The sequence below is a fragment of the Dasypus novemcinctus genome, chromosome 2 (genome assembly GCF_030445035.2).
Source record: "Dasypus novemcinctus isolate mDasNov1 chromosome 2, mDasNov1.1.hap2, whole genome shotgun sequence".
Lineage (NCBI taxonomy): Eukaryota > Metazoa > Chordata > Mammalia > Cingulata > Dasypodidae > Dasypus > Dasypus novemcinctus.
The window spans coordinates 74,598,768-74,606,811 of NC_080674.1; positions in this window are offsets into that span (position 1 = coordinate 74,598,768).

The window sequence follows — 8,044 nt, forward strand, 5'->3', positions numbered from 1 at the left end:
ATGAGGTAAGTACCCTTCTCCCTTCTTTTACAGAGAAGGAGCCTGAGGCTTAGAATTTCAGTTCTTTGCTTAATCCAGCCAGTTGGTGGCAATACCTGGAATGGTAAAGAGCTCAAGCAGCTGGACTCCAGGACTCTTAGTCTTAATATCTCTTTTGTACCATCTTCTCATTTTATCACTCTCAATCACCTCTCTCCTTTTGTGTTGTGATATTATGGCTAGGAAATATTAATATAGATGATACAAATGGAGAGAAGATCCGTGGGTTGGCTGGGTAGTTTGTAAACTAGGCGAACATTGCAAAATCCCAAAGAGGAAGGGAAACAACTCAGAAGATAGACGTATCAATAACATCTGCAATGTATCAGGCCCTGAGCAGTGTGCCTCACTCACCATTACCTCATTTAAGCCTCAAAAACACCACAGAGGGGTATCATCATCTTCTTCTTGCAGATGAGGAAATTGAGGCTCAAAATGTGCTAATCAGAAGCTGAACCAAGAGTCAAACCCAAAGTCTTCCAAGCCCCAAAGCCTGTGTTGTTTCTGTAGCACAATGCAGTGAGCAATGGGACAGAGGAAAAGGGACTGGCACGGCAGGTACTATCCTCAGAATGGAGAGAAAGGTGTGGGGGAGGACATGGAGAGTGCTGGGGAGGCAGCAGGGGCCCCGTTAACCCTGATTGCCATTGCTGTGTTTCGAAGCCAGTGTGTTGATAGCTCAGGAGTTGGCATCCAACAGCTGGGCTAAGTCCCAACTCTACCAGATACCACTAGCGAACACGGAAAATCTCTCACACAATGTCAGCATCAGTTTCCCCCCTTCCCTTTTTTTCAAATAAAATCTGTCCTATTTGAAGGATGAAGTGAGAAAATATCTTTGACAGCACTAGGTAGATGCTATGACACTATACTCCTCTCCTATAAACAGATATTCAAAGTGTGGAGGTAGAAAGCAGGGGAGAGAGAAAAAAGGTGAGCAGCTGCAGGCAGAGAGGGGGAGCTAATACTGATGAGAAGCGAGCACCATTCGTGTTATATTACTATGACCCCCTGGATAAGAAAATCATCCAATCCTGGAGCTTTAGATGTCACTCCTTAATGCTATTTCATCATCTTCCCATTGTGCTTTTAGAAATTAGCTATGAGTAGGGAGAAAACTTCTTGATAAGTGGAAGCATTTTAAATACTTGAGGGAGTAAAGCATAGTACAGTGATTGGCACTTGGTGGGGAGTTAATAAAAAGCTTTTTGCCATGGTTAGTTTCAAAGGGTAGAAGCTGACAGGGTGTGGATCATATAAAATGTTCATTAGTGGTAGCTGCTGCTGCTTCTTCTATGACTAGCACTGGCTACATCATCCCTATTAAGATGAGAATGAAATCTGAGAAGAAAGCGGCCACTTTAAGTGTGATAGTCTTTATTAGAAGTTCTTCTGTTTAACTCCCATCCTTTGGAGATTCAAGAATGATGGGAACAGGCTGAAAGGGGCATGGACCACATATCATGTCCAGTCCCTGTGGCACTGGAAACAGGGTGGTATGAAAAGATAATTCTGAATTTTAGGAATAAGTGGGTATTTGCCTTAGAAGAGAATCTGCATGCCATCTCTCAGGTGAGGAGGGGATAACAATGACCCCTGGCATGGAGCTGAGTGGGGCCAGGGACCACCTCCCGGACATTTCATAACAGGCCTACAAAACTGAGTTGGTGTTACAAGATTTTTAATAATTATCTGAAAGTGATCCTAGAGGTGATGGAAGTCTGGAAAAGTAAGCGTCATAATATTTGGGATGCTTTTTCCCTCAGGGAACTTGCCTGTTACATCTGAAGCCAGCTGAGGGAGTGGGAGGGGTCTTAGGGACTCACCAAAGTTGAGGGAGGGGCTGGAAAATCCATTTGTTTGGTTTGGGCCCCAAAGGAACTATGTCCTATTAATAAATAACTACTAGTTATCTTACACTACTGGTATAAACTAGGTAAAACAGAAAAAAAGAAAAAACTAGAAACAAATAGGGCCTGGCCAGGACTTCAAGGCCAACTTCAAATCATCTCAACCTCTAAAATGGAATTAATATGATCTTGGACTGTTGTCTGGCAAAAGCAAATGTTAATCTTGTATGGGATGAGATAATATCATCTTGGTCTTCAAATTACTTCCATAAAGTTTTTTTGAAAATACAGTGTCTGACACACAATAAAAAATGATGGGGGACTTCCTGGAAGACATGATTAGAGAGGAAGAGGGATAATTTTTCTTTGAGAAAAATTAGCTAAAGAACAGGCAGAGACTGTTTGGAGGGCTGCTCTGGAGCTCAGGACACAAGGGGAAGGCAAGACACCACCCAGAAGAAAGAGGAGCAAAGAAAAAGAGTCTCAGCTGGCTGAAAAATTCCATGAGTAGAGCTGTAAAAGCAGCAGCTGGTGCCTTTCCCCCCACCTACAGTGCAAACAGCAGTCTATAAACTGCAGTTCCTATGGACTGCAGTGGCTGTGGACTGAGGGGTTTGCAGTGGTCCACTTCCCCAAGGAAAGTGGAGTAGTAGGGACAGCCTACAGCAAATTCAGATTTTGGCCAGCAAACTTGGTCTGCTGCATTAGAGAGGTCTATACTTCTAGGCTGGGTAGGACAATGATGTTGTTTGCTCCGAGAGTCAGGAGGGATCTAAAGATAATTCGCCTTCTCAAACACCCTCTCTACTGCCCTGGGCTGGTTGCTTAAGAGGCAGGGGGAGGGAGGGTGTGGCCAGTCAAGGGTGGAGAACAGCCTCTGAGAGAGTTTGTTGTGAGGCTTGACCCCCCTGAGTACATTGCTTCTGCACCATCCACCCACCCGAGGAGTTACACTGACTGCATTCCCCCCTAGCACCTGGGGTCTGAGTTGACAAGTCTGTCAAAGAGGGCCATCTGCTGGCAGAAGAGAAAAGTGCATGAAAAATAAAAATAAATAAATAAATAAAAAAGGCAAAAAGGCTACCCTGCCCAGGGCCCTTGGAAACTGGCCTGAATCCCATTCCTGTGTCTTTAGCCTCAGTTTGAGCAGTTAAACAGGTCAATCCTAGATATCTAAACAGGTTGAACCAAGAGTCAAAGAACAGTGTCAGGACACAGTTACTTAATAGTAAATCCCAAGGCAAGAGAGAGAAACATCAGAATAAACTCAGCACCAGAATCAGATGCCTAGACATCAGCAAAAATTACAAGCCATACAAAGAAAAAGGAAGATATGATTCAGGCAAATGAAAAATCAAAGCTCCAGATGAGACATAGGACTTGAAATGGTTAATCAATAAGGTTCATACAAATCTCCTGAATCAAATCATGGAGTTGAAGGACAACATGGCTAAAGAAATAATGGACATTAAGGAGGCATTGAATGAGCACAAAGAAAAATTTGAAATCTTGGATTGAAAAACAGCAGAGCCTAAGAGAATGAAAGACATAATAAGTGAGATTAAAAATACAATAGAGGCACATAACAGCAGATTTTAAATCATGGAAGTAAGAATCAATGATGTAGAGAAAAGAACAACTGAAATTGAAGAGAAAGAAGAACAGAGAGAAAAGAATGGGAAAAAATTGAGCAGGGGCTCAGGAATTTGAATGATAATATGAAGCACATCAGTATATGTGTATTGGAAGTTCTAGAAGGATACAAGAAGAGAAAGGGGCAGAAAGAGTATCTGAGGAAATTATGGCTGAAAATTTCCCAACTTTCATGAAAGACATGAATATATATGTCCAGGAAGTGCAGTGCAGATTTCTCTTAAGAAACGAGGGATGCAAAAAGGCAATGACATGATATTATTATGGTACTGAAAGAGAAAAACTGCCAGCCATGAATTTTTTATCCACAAAACTGTCCTTCAAATATGACAGTGAGCTTAAAATAGTTACAAATAAACAGAAACTAAGAGTTTATAAACAAGAATCCAGCTCTGCAGGAAACACTAAAGTGAGTTCTGCAGCCAGAAAAGAAAAGATGAGAAAGAGAGGGGCTTGGAGGAGAGTGTAGAGATGAAGACTATCAGAAAGGGTACCTAAAAAGGTAAATAGATGGATGAAAATAAGATATGACATATGAAAGCCAAAGGATAAAATGGCTGAAGTAATGCCTTTACAGTAATAACAATGAATGTTAGTGAATTAAACTCCCCAATCAAAAGACATAGGCTGACAGAATGGATAAGAAAACATGAAGCGTCCATATGCTGTCTGCAAGAGCCTCACCTTAGACCCAAGGATACAAATAGACTGAAAGTAAAAGGTTGGAAAACGATATTTCACACAAATAATAACCAAAAGAGAACAGGATACTCTACTGGTGTCAGACAAAACAGACTTAAAATGCAAATACATGAGAAGAGATGCAGAAGGCCTTTTATATATTAATAAAAGGGACAATCCACCAGGAAGGAGTAAGAGTCATAAATATCTATTCACCTAACGAGGATGCCAAAATATATGAGGCAAACTCTGGCAAAACTAAAAAGGATAAATAGGCATCTCTACAATAACAGTTGGAGCCTTCAACATACCACTCACATCAATAGAGCAACTAGACAGAAGATCAACAAGGAAACGGAGAACTTGAACAATATGATAAATGCTGGACCTGAATGACAGCTACAGAACATTGCATCCCAAATCAGCAGGTTATCTATTCTTTTCAAGTACTCATGGATCTTTCTCCAGGATAAACCACATGTTAGGCCACAACACAGCTCTCAATAAATTCAAGAAGATTTAAATTACACAAAGCACCTTCCCTGATCATAATGGAATGAAGCTGGAAATCAATAATAGGTGGGAAAGGAGGAAATTTGCAAATATATTGAGGCTAAAAACATACTCTTAAACAATCAGTGGGTCAAAGAAGAAAATGCAAGAGAAATTAGTAGATATCTCAAGACAAATGAAAATGAGAACACAACATATCAGAACTTATGGGGTACAGTGGAGGTAGTGCTGAGAGGGAAATTTATAGCCTTAAATGCCTATGTTAAAAGAGAAGAAAGAGCTCAAATCAAAGAACTAACCAAACAACTGGAGAATCTAGAAAAGGGACAGTGAACCAATCTCAAAACAAGCAGAAAGAAAGAAATAGCAAAGGTTAGAGAAGAAAGAAATTAAATTTCATACAAAATAACAATAGAAAAATCAACAAAACCAAAAGCTGGTGTTTTGAGAAAATCAACAAAATGGTATATACACATGATGGAATATTACGCAGCTGTAAGAAGAAATGAAGTCGTGAAGTGCATGACAACATGAATGAAACTGGAGGACATTGATCAATGAAATTGAATTGAGAGTTCAGAAATAGACCCTTTCTTCTATGGTCAACTGATTTTTGATAAGCCTACCAAGTCCACTTTCCTGAGACAGAACAGTCTCTGCAATAAATGGTGCTGGGAGAACTAGATATCCATAACCAAAAGAATGAAAGAGGACCCTTATCTCACTTCCTATACAAGAAGTAACTCAAAATGGATCAAAGACCTAGCCATACATTTCTTAGAATATAATGTACGGAAATATCTGTAAGATCTTATAGTAGGTGGAGTTCTCTTGAACCTTACACCCAAGCATGAGCAAGAAAAGAAAGAATGGATAAATGGGACTCTTAAAAATTAAACATTTTTGTACTTCAAATGATTTATGAACAGGGTAAAAAGGAAGCTTGCTCAATGGGAGAAAATATTTGGAAATCACACTTCTGACAAGAGTCTAATATCGATGATATATAAAGACTCCCTACAACTCAATGATTAGAAGACAAATGACCTCATTAAAAAATGGGCAAAAGACCTGAATAAACATTTTTCTAAAGAAGAAATACAAATGGCAAAAAATAAAACAAACAGGAAAGCGGACTTGGCCCAGTGGTTAGGGCGTCCGTCTACCACATGGGAGGTCCGTGGTTCAAACCGCGGGCCTCCTTGACCCATGTGGAGCTGGCCCATGCGCAGTGCTGAAGCACGCGAGGAGTGCCCTGCCACGCAGGGGTGTCCCTGTGAAGGGGAGCCCCACGCGCAAGGAGTGCGCCTTGTAAGTAGAGCCACCCAGCGCAAAAGAAAATGCAGCCTGCCCAGGTATGGCGCCGCACACACGGAGAGCTGACACAAAATGATGCAACAAAAAGAAACATAGATTCCCATGCTGCTGACAACAACAGAAGTGGACAAAGAAAGAACATGCAGCAAATAGACACAGAGAACAGACAACTGGGGTTGGGGGGGGGGGAGGGGAGAGAAATAAATAAATCTAAAAAAAAAATAAAACTAACAAAAAAACATGAAAAAATGCTCAGCATCACTGGCTATTAGGGAAATGCAAATCAAAGCTACATATCATTTCATACCTACTAGAACAGCCACTTTTGAAAAACAAAAACAAAAACAGCTACGAGTGTTGTAAGGATGTAGAGGGATAGGAACACTTATTCACTGTTGGTGGGAATGTAGAAGGTACAGCCACTGTGAAGCGCTATTAGGCAGTTCCTAAGGAAGTTGAATATAGACTTGCCATGGGACCCAGCAATACCATTACAAGGCATATCCCTGGAAGAACTGAAAGCAGTGACATGAACAGACACCTGCACACCAATGTTCATAGCAGCATAATTCACAATTGCCAAAGATGGAAACAACCCAGGTGTCCATCAACTAATGAAGGGATAAACTATGGTATATACACACGATGGAATATTTTGCAGCTGTAAGAAGAAATGAAGTCATGAAGCATATGACAACATGAATGAAACTGGAGGACATTATGCTGAGTGCAGCAAGCCAGACACAAAAGGACAAATATTATATAATTTTACTATTAGGAACTACTAATAATGCGCAAACTCATAGCATTCATAGTTAGAATATAAGTCACCAGAGAAAAGAATATGGTTAGGGAATGGAGAGCTGATGTTTAATTTGTGCAGAATTGGTAAAGTTGTTTGGAAATGAACAGAAATGGTTAGTAGTGCTAACATATAAGTACAATAGTGTTTTTTTTTCTTTTTGAGTAATGAAAATGCTCTATCACTAATTGAAATGATGAATGCACAACTCAGTGATTATGCCAAATGTTATTGATTGCTTTAGATAATTTTATGGTTTATGAACAGAAAAATAATAGGGTGGGTTGGGGGGGAATACACTAAATAGAAGATACGGACTATACTTAGAAGTATTACTCTGATGATGCTCTTTCAAAATTTGTTACAAAAAAATTCACAACAGTGCAAAGTGTTTATGGTGGGATGATGTATGGGAGCCCTGTATAATGTTGTGAATGTTTGTTTTATAAGTTCACAGCTTTCCTATACACTTATTGTTTAAGCATGTTCATGTATGAATGACATACATCAATAAATTGTTTTTAAAATGGAAAAAATAATGGGGTACATGAGAAAATAAGGCAACAAAGAAACAGCAAGGGAAATAATGGATAATAGAAACAGACTAATTGGGACTCCAGATATCAGATTAAGATTTAAAAATGAGTAGGCTTAGTAAGTTAAAGTAGATGAAATTTTTAAAATGAGCATATTCTCAAAACATTACAAACTATTTTAAGAAAGGAATAGAAACTTTAGAACTGAAATTTTCAAAAGCCAAAATTAAAGTAAATTGAATATCACTGTAGAGAGAATTAACAAATCATATGACAGGTAAAAAGAATATATAAAGAATGAAGCAAGGAGTAACAAATGGATAAAATCTGCAAAAAGTCGAGTAAAAGAAATAGAGATAAAGTTGATAGAAGAAATAGAAGAGAAATATAAAAAAGATAATGACAACAAATGTTCAAAGCTGATGAAAGCTAAGCCAGTGGGAGGTGGGGTGGGGCAGGGGTTGGTGAGGGTGAGTAACCACAGACTGAGTTGACAGAGTAGCCCAGGCATTAAAGGACAGATTCTGGAGACAGATTTGGGACCTATAGTCACAGACAATTCATTCAGCCTCTCTTTGCCTCAACTTTCTCATCTATAAAATGGAAAGGAAGGGTATAATTGTGCTTACCAAGCAGACATTTGTAATGATTAA